Genomic DNA, 13,252 nt, shown 5'->3' with positions numbered 1-13,252 from the left:
ACACATGGCAGAGCCGGGATTAAAACCAAGGCCCTTCTGACTCCAAGGCCCATGCCCTATACACCAGAGCGTCATTCGACATCATGCAATCTCGCTATTTTGCTGTGTAGCGTGCTGCGTGACAGCCTCAAATCACACCGCTTTACCCTGCCTAGTATATTCAAGGTTGTAACAAGAAATCGTGTTGTTGTGTCACACATGGCAATTTCACCACAGGGCTTTTGACAGCATAACCTCAGGATTGACAACCTGCTCGAAAGAAATGGTTAGAGTGATGGCAGTGCCACTGGGTTACTCACACTCTTTCATTCCTGCCTGGCAAGCCTCCGCTAGGACATGAATTGCTACCAGCGAATAGGTATGCAGGAGAGCAGTGAATTATGAAACGTCCACAAGAGCTTGCAACGTAGAAGTCATAAAAAGGCCAAAATAAGCACATTCTAATGCCTTTGCTGTCCTGTTGTGTCACTCACCAGCAGTTGCTGTTTTCTTCAGTTCATAGGCTTGGCTGCTATTTTCAGGATTTCTCCTGAGCTTCCCTTCCCTGCAAGATGCCCTGCTTGGAGTTCAGCTGCAGTGGTGCAGTTATCTGCTTTAGGTGAGTAACAAAACGATGCCCAAGGTGACCCTTTATGGAGAAATTAGCACAGAAGCTTGGTCCAGAGATGGCCAGAGCAACAGGTACAAAAGTATACTGAAAAGCTAACCTCAAAACATACTTCCTGTTTGAATATCTACATAGGAACTTGTGGTATAAATCAGGTCTTCTTGAAGTCAGGTCTGCGATAGGCTATTCAGCCTTTCTAGGACAAATTCATCCATTCAGTCATATTTATTGAGTGCTTACTGTGTGCAGAGCACTGGGAGAGTGCACTACAACAATGAACAGGTAGATTCCCTGTCCACAATGAGCAAATGCAATGTTGCAGCCTCAGGGAATGTACCGGGTGAAATGTGGCCCACCCTCTTCCCAATGACACCCTCTTTGGATTGGATTCAATCTGGAAACCAACTGAGGAGACAGGGGTTGGAGCCAAGTGCAGAGAAGCAGTGTGGCTCAGTGGAAAGAGCACGGGCTGGGGAGCCAGAGGTCATGGATTCTAATTCTGGCTCCACCACTTGTCAGCTGTGTGACCTGGGGCAAATCACTTAACTTCTCTGGGCCTCAGTTCTGTAAAATGGGGGTGAAGACTGTGAGCCCCACATGGGACAACCTGATTACCTTGTATCTCCCCCAGTGCTTAGAACAGTGCTTGGCACATAGTAAGCACTTAACAAATACCAACATTATTATCATTATTATTAATGTTATTATTAGTGTCTCCAGGGCATCAGTGACTGGTATTGGAGCTGGACAATACAAGCAAGCTCCTTGTGGGCAGGGAATGTGTCTGCTTATTGTTATATTGTGCTCTCCCAAGTTCTTAGTACAGTGCTCAGCTCACAGTAAGGGTAGGGAATGTCACTGTTTCTTGTTGTATTGTAACTTCCCAAGCACTTAGTACATTCATTCATTCAATTGTATTTATTGAGCACTTACTGTGTGCAGAGCAGTAAGCGCTTGGGTAGTCCAAGTTGGCAACATATAGAGACGGTCCCTACCCAACAGTGGGCTCACAGTCTAGAAGAGGGAGACAGGCAACAAAACATGTAGTGTTGGCTGGTGTCTCTGAGTACCAGGGTGGCGGTTTATATTGACATCACTTTGAATAAATGCCATTAGTGCTCTGCACACAGTAAGCACTCAAAAAATACAATTGAAGGAATTGAATGAAGCAAACACTCAATAAATTCAATTGAATAAATGAATGCATATGGGTATGCTGGCACTTGCAATTGGAGAAAAATATGCCAAGATCAAATGCCCAGACTCCTGCGGTTGGACAGCACATTGCTGGCAAACCCGGAAAAATCACCTGAATGTGAGTATGTATAAATATATGAATATAATATGTGCATATGTATATACATACATACATGTATAGGTTTCCATGTGTGCATGCATTTATACATATGAAAGTTCACATCTGTTGATGTACAGATATACATTATCAGGAAGGAAATCTAGAAAAAGTAAGGCAACTGAAGACACAGTCTTATCCCCCCAGTTGTTATCATTCTATTTGGAAAAGCAGTGTGGCTCAGTGGAAGGAGCCCGGGCTTTGGAGTCAGAGGTCATGGGTTCGAATCCCGACTCCACCAATTGTCAGCTGTGTGACTTTGGGCAAGTCACTTGACTTCTCTGGGCCTCAGTTACCTCATCTGTAAAATGGGGATGAAGACCGTGAGCCCCCGTAGGACAACCCGATCACCTTGTAACCTCCCCTGCACTTAGAACAGTGCTTTGCACATACAAAGCACTTAATAAATGCCATTATTATTATTATTATTATTATTATTATTATTATGCTAGGGGCTAGAATAGAATATAAGCTATATTTCACAGGTACCACGAATTCAATTTAAGACCTTTATTATCCTCATTAAACAATTGAACTGTACTCATTTATTTTATTTACCTGTGAACATTGAGAGTGAAATAAAGGACAAAATTTTGTGGATGAGGCATTTTTATTTAGTGATATGTTGTGGAGGTCTAGCTCATGAATATAAAACCAGGCAATAATCAGTTTTTCAGTAGTTAGGGGCTCTGTGGAAGAATTGGCATCAATTAATACACACATGTAAGAAAGTGTTTATGAAATCTATTATTTTTCTTCCTTATCAGCTAATTAAAAATATCTTGAGGGCAGCATGTGAAATTAATGCTGCTAAGAGAAAAGCAGTATAAGTAGGAAAACAGTTTCTGCCATTTGAATATCGCCCAAACTCCCAAATTTGGTATTCAGTAACCGGCAGGTAGAAAAAGTCTATTAATATGCGAAAGTTATATTCTGCCTATAGAAATGCAATGAACACCCAGAGAAATGGGAACAAGCTGAGTTTTGTCCATTCTAAATGGCTGAGGTTTTTTTTAACTCTCGTAGTGTAATTCACCCTAAATAAACTGAAAACCAGGCCCAGATAGTTATGATTTTTCTAATTGAAGAACTTTCTTCTAGCTCGTATTCATTATCCTCCATTTCCCAAGTAAGCAAAAGATGTTATGAATGTACCCAAGCTCTAAATAATGACACCTTGTAGGAGTAGTAATAGCCTACTTGATGTGGTCTACTGTACTATGTGCTTGGAAAATACAGAATAAAAAAGTGGCACATTCCTTGTCCACAAGGAGCTCACTCTAATGGAGAAGAGAAACATAAAAATATTTACAACTAAAGGGGTCAAAATAAATAAATGGATGAACACACACACATACACACACGAGTGCCAAAGAGTGTTTGAATAAGTTCATAAGTACTTGAGTTGGCTGAAGGGATGATATGCCAGTCAGGGAAACCTTATTGTGATCCATATGAAGAGGGAAGGGAGAGAGACAAATCACTATTTTTTGGAGGGACATGGAAGATGTACGGATTACTACAGCTATGAGATGAGAAAATGACTGGACTGACGGTCATCTGCTATAAACTTGCACCAAAAGTACAAACAGCGCATCAAAAAGAGGCCTCTAAATCAACTACCTAGCTGTATATCAAGCTCAAGCTACCTAGCAGTTGCTCGATGATAACATCCCTGCCGCCCTTTGGGAACAAGGAACCCCAATTACAAGCACCCGACATCAACAGCCAAAAGGTGCTTCTCTCCAAGACAGTGTCTATCAGATAACCATTAAGTCTGGTGGTATGGCAAAGAGAAACCATCAAGATTGGTTTTGCAGAAACGACTCAGAGATTCAAAATGACACATGGCGAGGCAAGAAATGCCTCAAAACCCCCTACCAGCTCCATAAGATCAAAAGAGATAGAGACCAATGTAGCCTATGGGAAAAGATACAGGATCCTTCCCCATCCCCGTCCTCAATCCCTTTATCCCGACACACTCCCTCCCACCAGAAGACTCCAAATCTTGGCATTACCTCCTAGCCGAGTGGACCTGGAGCTGGGACAGTGGCTGTCTTGGGGAAATTCCCCAGCTTCTGGCTTTCATCCTAACTCATCAGTAGAAGGTGGAAACTGGGAGCTCAGAGCTGCCTACATCTGACTTGCTTTCTACTCTGCAAAACTCAGGGCAAATGCTGGGCAGTGAGAGGTTGTGTTTTTTTAAATGGTATTTGTTAAGTGCTTACTATGTGCCAGACACTCTATTAAGTGCTGGGGTAGATGCGAGTTCATCAGGTTGGACACAGTCTCACCTGGGGCTCACAGTCTTAATCCCCATTTCATAGATGAGGGAACTGAGACCAGAGAAGTAATGTGACTTGCCCAAAGTGCACAGCAAATAAGCGGCAGAGCCGGGATTAGAAGCCAGGTCCTTCTGAAGAAGCATGGCTTATTCGAAAGAGCCCGGGCTTAAGAGTCAGAGGTCATGGGTTCTAATTCCAGCTCTGCCACTTATCTGCTGTGTGACCTTGGGCAAACCACTTCACTTCTCTGTACCTCAGTTACCTCATTTGTAAAATGGGGATCAAGACTGTGAGCCCCTGTGGGACAACCTGATTACCTTATTAAGCCAGAGCTGAGTAACAATAATAATAATGGCATTTATTGAGCGCTTACTATGTGCAGAGCACTATTCTAAACGCTGGGTGCTTGGCACATAGTAAGCACAACAAATGCCGTAATCATTCTTCTTCTTATTCTTATTATTATTCTGATTTCCAGCCCCATGCTCTATCCTTTAGGCCATGCTCCTTCTATGTACTATTAGATTGTCAATGTATATAAAGACAATCGATAGTCAAACACAGTCCTAATACCTTCTAGCCCTGGAGTACTGGAAGACTCCTGGAGGGCTCTGGTCAAGAGTGTTTGTTCCTTTCAAGTAAAGGTCTTACAAAGGTTCAGATACCAACAGGCAAATTTGAAACCAGAGAAAAAACCATCACTGCAGCAAGGATAAATTCTTATGTACTTACAGTGTTGCTTATGCACTGGACTTTAACCAATCAATATTTATTGAGCACTCACAGTGTACAGAGTGCTGTAATAATAATAATAATAGTGATATTTGTTAAGTGCTTACTATGTGCAAATCACTGTTCTAAGCACTGGGGGGAGGATACAAGGTGATCAGGTTGTCCCATGTGGGGCTCACAGTCTAAATCCCCATTTTACAAATGAGGGAACTGAGGCCCAGAGAAGTGAAGTGACTTGCCCAAAGTCACACAGCCGACAAGTGGTGGAGCAGGATTAGAACCCAAGACCTCTGACTCCCAAGCCCGGGCTCTTCCTCAAACACTTGAGGAAGTACAATATAATTACTAGACATGGCCCCCCCTTTCCAGGAACTTGCAAACCAGCTTGGAATACGGTCACCAAAATAAATTATGGAAGAAGCAAAAGCCATACTCTCAATCATGGATAGGAGCTCACCATCAATATCATTATCTTTGAATATAAAGGCAGCTCTATTATAAAATCCTCACTCTTCAGCTGGTGTTTCCTTTGAAGTCACTATCCTCATTATTTTCCGATTTCCTTGGCCCCTTTATTTTAGGCATTCTTGAGGGGAAGCAGTAGATTGATTATACATTTTTGGGAAGGGGAAAAGCTGGAGATCAATCCCAGCTGATGACATGAAGGTCATGCTAGGCCTTTGAGGATGAGGCACAGGCTCAGGCTCCGAAGTAAAGAGAAAGTATGGGGCATCCATTAATCTCCCACAATTGCTCTGAGATGACTTTCATTACACATAAACTCTGATTTGAATGTCTGTGGACTGACTAACATCTGGCAGACCCACATAACCTACTCCCTGTCTGCCATTTACAAAACATTGACCTGAAAAGGGAGGTTGGGTTTCTCTGTCCCCTTTGCTCGGACAAAGTTGGAATAAAAGTTGCATTGATAATGGTGTGACCTTTCTTCTTTGGACTGTTTAGCCCATTGGAAGTAGTTCCTTTGCTTTTGAAAGTGTTGCCTGCTTGTGCCAAGAGGTTCTTCAGTTTTATTTTACTCCACTGGAACTTCAAATAGAGAGGAAGACAAAAAGAGTCCTGTTCAATTCACATGCAGTACATGCTACATTAAAATCTAGGCCACAGAGGCATCATGGAACTCCACTCTGCCATGAAAAAGTGTAAACAGACTGAGTGGTCGTTATGCCATGATCATTAAAGAAATCTCTAAAGAGCTCTTCGCTATGACTCAATTCAGTATGTACAGTTTACTGGAGTTTGCCTCATCAACAAATACCTTAGAATGGAGAAAACACCTTTTTTCTACCTCTTTTTCAGTGTAGCGATCATAGCATCTGTGGGGAAATGAGCTGATGCAGAGACCAACTTTGCTGGTTCATCCAAGGATCGTTATTGAACAATGCGTAGTTTTGCCAGGGAACAAAGCCTTGGTAAATTTTTCCATCAGCTGAACTTTGCAGTCAATCCATTAGCTCCCTCAGCATTCATATGAATGCCCTTCTACCTATTTCAGTGTTTACATGAATATTTATCTCCTGGATCTATGTACTTATTCTTTTAACTATTGTTTGTGTGCACTTTGTACTAACATGTTTTCCCCATTTGAATATAAAGCTTTTCAAAATCTGCTTATTGTTATAGTGTGCTCTCCCAAGCACTTAGTGCTCTGCATATGGTAAATGCTCAATAAATATGACTGAATGAATGAACGATTGAATGAACGTTCCCAGTCCATTTCTCTGGGCATTGTAGGTAGCTAGTATGGTGCTATGGATTCTGTGGGCTCTGAAGATAATGCTAAAGCCATAGGGAGTTTCTGATATCTATTACTGTTGTGTTGACTGCTGCTATTAATAATGATGGTGGTGATAACTGTGATGATGACGGTGGTGGAGATGAAGGAAGCAAAGAGTTCTCCTCATGAAGAGCCTCCTCACACATAACCGCAAAATGAAGACTACGTGGTTTAGTTTCTCATTCAGCCTGTTTCCACATAACCTGGCCCAAAGTACAATCTGGGGGAAAAGAATTGAGGTAATTGAAATATACATCAATGGTGTCATTTAAAGAGGAAAATAACTTTTTATAAGGTTACTTACATTGAAAAATAGCATCTTTTCCACTTTGGAAATTTGAACTCTCTTTCACGTTGGCAGCATTTCAATTGGGCATTTAGAACTGGCACCACATGGCCATAGATTAATTTCCCATTTGTTGATGACGAGTAACCCAGGTGGGTACTTTCACAGGAATGAACTTGAGGAAAATGATGCCATCACAGTCCCTTAACTCTTGCAAAGGCTGAGAAGAGTTTGCCTGGCTGAAGGACAACACATCATTGCAATTTTTAAAATATGAACTGTTAGACTCAATTCTGTCTGTGTCCTAAAAGGAAACTGCTTGAAGTGGCAGACCGCCTTTTCTTGACTGTCCAAATCTCTTTGTCCCTACTTTCTCTGCGCTTTCTTTTCGATCCATCAGTGGCATAAATTAGAAGCAGTGTGTTTTAGTGGATAGAGCATGGGCTGGGAGTCCAAAGGACCTGGGATCTAATCCCAGCTCTATCACCTGTCTGTTGTGTGACCTTGGGCTAGTCACTTCTCAGTGTCTCAGTTACCTTATCTGTAAAATGGAGATTAAGAGTGTGAGCCCTGTGTGGAAAAGAGACTGTGTCCACCCTGATGAACTTGTATCTACCTCAGTGCTTAGAAGAGTGCTTGGCACATAGTAAGCACTTAACAAGTACCTTGATTATTATTATTGTTACTGAGCACTTACCCTATGTGGACCACTGTACTAAGCACTCAGGAGAGTACAATACATCAGAATTAATTGGTAGACAGTTAAGTGATCTGTCCGATATACAGCAGGCAAGTAGTGGAGCTAGGACTATAAGTCGGTCTTGTACATATCTTCAAGACCAGAAACCCCTTTCATGAAGAGAATAAAGGGTTATCACCAGGGACCAGGAGCTCATGATGTGTTTTCCTGGACCCTCTTACTGCTTTAAAAGCAGCGCAGCATTTTGAACTGGAGCACTGCTGACAGCAGAAAAGAGGGTGTTCATTCCATCATTGGGAATCTTATTTAAAAAACAAAACCCAAAACAAAAAAAGAAACTCAAATAATTCTCATTTTTCAAGAAAATTGAACCTGTGGGCTTTTTCCTTGGGACTGTTTTCTCAGAACACATTTACTACTGGAGATGAGCCCCGCAAAACATAAAACTCTTCCACTATGCAAAGGCCAGGTTCTTGAAGAAGGTGACACAGCAGTCAGATCTATGAAATATAGAAAAGAACTTAGACCTGATAGTTTGTTAGGGGCAGGGAGTGTGTCTGCTAATTCTGTTGTATCTTCCAAGAGCTTAGTGCAGTGCTCTGTGCATAGTAAGTGCTCAGTAAATATAGTTGATTGATGGAATGATGAGATCTACGAACCTCTGCCCCAACCCTCTTTGGCCTCTTCCTCTTAGCCTCTTCCAGCTCCCTTCTGCACTTGTCCACTACTCCAAGAGGAATATTGCAATGCAACATGTCCAGGAAGCAGAGATAATGAGGCATAGACAGACACACAAATATAGAAAGTCTGGGGAGTTTTGGTTACGATTTGCTGCATCGTCAGGGTGAAAATGTCTTCATTTAAGGAGCAAAGTTTCCTTAACCGATAAGCAGCAACAACAACCCCCCTTATCACTATCCATTTAACAATAATGATAATGATATAGTATTGATTTAGCATTTAATATGCACTAAGCACTGTGCTAAATGCTGGGGTACAGTAAAAGTAATATCAATCAAGAGCACTTAGTAAGTGCAGAGCACGATACTGAGCACTTGGGAGAGTACACTATAACAGAGTTCATTCATTCAATTGAATTTTTCGAATGCTTACTGTGTGCAGAGCACTGTACTAAGCACTTGGGAGAGAACAGTATAACAATAACAGACACATTCTTGGCCCTCTAGTTTATAACCTAGAGACAAGTTTACAGTCTAGTAGATCAGACGCAGTCTCTGTACCACATGGGGCAAAAGTCTGAGGGAATCTGGCTCATTTTACAGATCATAAAACCAAGGCACAGGGAAGTTAAGTGACTTGCGCAGGGTCACACAATAGGTAAGTGGCAGATCTGGGACTTGAACCCAGATCCTTCTGATTTACAGTCTTGTAACAGGAAAAATTTCTTTCCACGTGACCTCTGTACTACTGTGGTTTGCTTTGTATATCAATTTAGGTATACTTTACATTTCACTGAACAGATGAAGTGGAATAGAAAAAGAAAAGAGACAGTCTGTATCCCATAGCAGGATTCACTGAGATTGAGAAAGACTTCCCAGGAAAAATGCAAATGAGTGTACCTTTTGTAACACAGGTCTTTGTCAAAGGTAGAATTCTGAATTCCGGCATCCTCTGTCTTTTGGGGCATCTTGTGTTTTCTCGTGGGTCTAAAGCAAATTTAATTAATAGCTTCTGCAACCCTTTAATTGCCTCATTTGTCTGGGACCTGTCCAGACCTCGATGATACTGGATTGAGATTTCCTTAAGTTCTTTAATTGATATTTTTCACCCAGATCCAGTTGCCTAATTTGTTTTTCTGCTCTCACCAGGAAGACTGTTTGCCAGAGTGAAAAACCGTGAGGGAGACTCACATCACTTCTCAGAGTCTGCTGCGCCCCGTAAGTCATCTGCATATTGTGAAAAAAACCTACACTGTTCCTTCTTGAGCCGTGTTGAGATTCAGCTCACTCGCCAATGAGTTAACTTTCCACATAGGGATTTTTAGTGCATCCGTACTAATTACTGAAAATACCTGGTGAACTGAACCTTCCTTTAATCCAACTGTCATCCTACTGTGCTGAAATCATCTACCGTACCTGAAGGGAGAGCTTATATCATGCCATTACCTGGAGAAGTAAGCTCCTTGTGGGCAGGGAACATGTCTACCAGCTGAGTTGTATTGCAAATTATAAAAATAGTTTATTATATCAATCAATCAATCAATTGTATTTATTGAGCACTTACTGTGTGCAGAGCACTGTACTAAGTGCTTGGGAAGTACAAGTTGGCAACATATAGAGACGGTCTCTACCCAACAATGGGCTCACAGTTTAGAAGAATGTTATATATCAAACATTATGCTAAGCACTGGGATAGGTATGAGACAGGTTGCACAAGGTTCCTAGTCCATAACAGCCTCACAGTCTAAGAGGGAGGGAGAGCAGGATTTTGAATCCCCATTGTACAGATGAGGAAACTGAGGCACAGAGAAGATAAATGACTTGCCCAAGGTCATACAGCAGACAAGTAGCAGAGCTGGGATTAGAACCCAAGTCGTCTGATTCCCAAGCCCGTGCTCATTCCACTAGGCCAAACTGCTTCTCAAGCTCTTAGTACAGTGCTCTATACACAGTAAGTGTTTAATAATAATAATAATAATAATTATGGTAATTGTTAAGCACTTAATATGTGCCAAGCACTGTTCTAAGCACACAGGTAATCAGGTTGTCCCACGTGGGGCTCACAGTCTTAATCCCCATTTTACAGATGAGGTAACTGAGGCACAGAGAAGTTAAGTGACTTGCCCAAAGTCACACTGCTGACAAATGGCAGAGCCGGGATTTGAACCCATGACCTCTGACTCCCAAGCCCAGGCTCTTTCCAGTAAGTGACACTGCTTCTCTAAGGGGGAGGAGGGATGATAACGTAGTTGAGCAATAACGTGTGATTATTCCCCTCCAATATATCTCCCATTCATCAGGAGACCAATCCCATGAGACACCAACCTAGTTACATCACTGGCAACTCCACCGACCTCCCTGCCCTACCTCCTTCCCCTCCCCACAGCACTTGTATATATTTGTACAGATTTATTACTTTATTTTACTTGTACATATTTACTATTCTATTTATTTTGTTAATGATGTGCATAGAGCTAGAATTCCCTTTGTTCTGATGACTTTGACACCTGTCTACATGTTTTGTTTTGTTGTCTGTCTCCCCCTTCTAGGCTGTGAGCCCGTTGTGGGGTAGGGACCGTCTCTATATGTTGCCGACTTGTACTTCCCAAGCGCTTAGTACAGTGCTCTGCACACAATAAGCGCTCAATAAATACAATTGAATGAATGAATGAATGAACTGAGTCACCTCCTGGAAAACCCCCACAGAGGTCACAGTGCTGGGGGGAGGGAATTAGTGATGAGAGTTCAGTGATGTTCTTTTTCAGTTCATTAAAGATGTTCATGTAGCAAGTTCCTAAGCATCTTTGATAAACATTTGGATTTGTCGTGCATGATCTCCTGATGAATAATCATAAATTCTCCCCCAGTTTATTCGTTAGGAATGTTTATTACTTTTTCATGAATTACAAACTTCAAGCTACCCCTAGCCAACAGCCATAATCATGGCGCTCTCTCGGACGGCAGAACTCTTGATATTAATAATAATTACTGTTTGACGGTGTGGACTGTCTTCACGCCTGCAGATCAAAGTGGGTAAATGATTAACTATGCTTAATTAGGAGTTTTGTTTAATGGATCGGAGCAGAGAGGAAATGAAAGGGACTGATAAGGATCTTTATGTGATTTATGGCTTTTTCCTTATGTGTCATTTACCAGTCAGTCAGTCAGTGGTATTTATTGAGCGCTTACTATGTGCAGAGCACTGTACTGAACAGTTGGGAGAGATTACAGCAGAATTAGCAACACATCCCTGTCCCCTGTCCCCTTTATCATTTTCAGATCGTGAAGCTTTGGCTTCAAAGCTCTTCGTCCCCTCGCCCCCTCCTACCTCACCTCCCTTCTGTCCTTCTCCAGCCCAGCCCACACCCTCTGTTCCTCTGCCACAGCTAATTTCCTCACTGTACCTAGTTCTCGCCTGTCCCGCCATCGACCCCCGGCCCAGGTCCTCCCCCTGGCCCGGAATGCCCTCCCTCCACACATCCTCCAAGCTAGCTCTCTTCCTCCCTTCAAAGCCCTACTGAGAGCTCAACTCCTCCCAGAGGCCTTCCCACACTGAGCCCCCCTTTATCCTCTGCTCCTCCTCCCCTCCCCACCACCCCATTCCCTCCCTCTGCCCTACCTCTTTCCCCTCCCCACAGCACTTGTGTATATTTGTACATATTTACTACTCTATTTTATTAATGATGTGTCTAGAGGGGGAAACAGACATTAAAATAAATTATGAATGTGAATTAAGTCCTATGAGCTAAAGGGTGAATTTTATTTGCTTGAAGGGTGTAGATTCAATTACTTAAGAGACCCAGTAGGGAAAATGAGGGCTTAGATGGGGAAGGCTTCTTGGAGAAGATGTGATTTTGGTAGGGGTTTGAAGATGGGAAGAGTGGTGTCTATCATATATGATGGGGGAGGGAGTTCCAAGCCAAAGGGGGAACATGAGCAAGGGATTTGCAGTGAGATAGATGAGATAGAAATACAGTGAGCAGTTTAGCTTTAGAGGAGAGAAGTGTGTGGGCTGAGTTGATACAGTAAATCAATCAGGTAAGGTAGCTTGGGGCATGTTGATTGAGTGCTTTAAAGCTGATGGTCAGGAGTTTCTTTTTGCAGGAGAGAGGTTTCTGTCCTTGGCCAGAGGCTTCAGAAAAATCAGGAGACTAAGCAGAAAATGATAAATAAACAAAAGGCACTGCATGCGGTGAACTCACCTAGTGGCAAAGGCCAATCTTTAAGTGCACACAGTAAGGAGTGATGCTTCATCGTTCCTTCCAGTCTTATTCCTATATCATTAGTGTCATCTGTGAATATGAAGGGCAGAGAGACATGGTAGTAATAATAATAACAATGTTCAAATTTGTTAAGCGCTATGTGCCAAGCACTGTTATAAGCGCTGGGGGAGATACGAGGTAATCAGGTTGTCCCACTTGGGGCTCACAGTCTTCATCCCCATTTTACAGATGAGGGAACTGAGGCCCAGAGAAGTGAAATAACTTGTCCAAGGTCCAAACAACAAGATTATTGCCTGGTTGGAATAACAGTAATTTGCAAATAAATTCAATAGGGCTTTCATTAAGCATATACTGTGAGGACTTAGGTTCTTCAGAGGCAAAATATTATTTTTTTAACACTCTTGTAGGGACTTCAGTTAGTGCTGACATTTTAGAGTCAGCAATATTTCCCAGCAGCCCCCTGGATTTCCCTTGGTGGTCTTTAGAGAGAGTAGTAGCCTAGCTAGCTGACAAGATCACACAAAGGAGTAATATGATTTCAGGTTGGAGATATTTATTACTTCTATTTACCTTTCTTTTGCTTATTC

The sequence above is a fragment of the Tachyglossus aculeatus genome, chromosome 10, assembly GCF_015852505.1.
Source record: "Tachyglossus aculeatus isolate mTacAcu1 chromosome 10, mTacAcu1.pri, whole genome shotgun sequence".
Taxonomy (NCBI): Eukaryota; Metazoa; Chordata; class Mammalia; order Monotremata; family Tachyglossidae; genus Tachyglossus; species Tachyglossus aculeatus.
Note: the sequence above shows the minus strand (reverse complement) of the source record.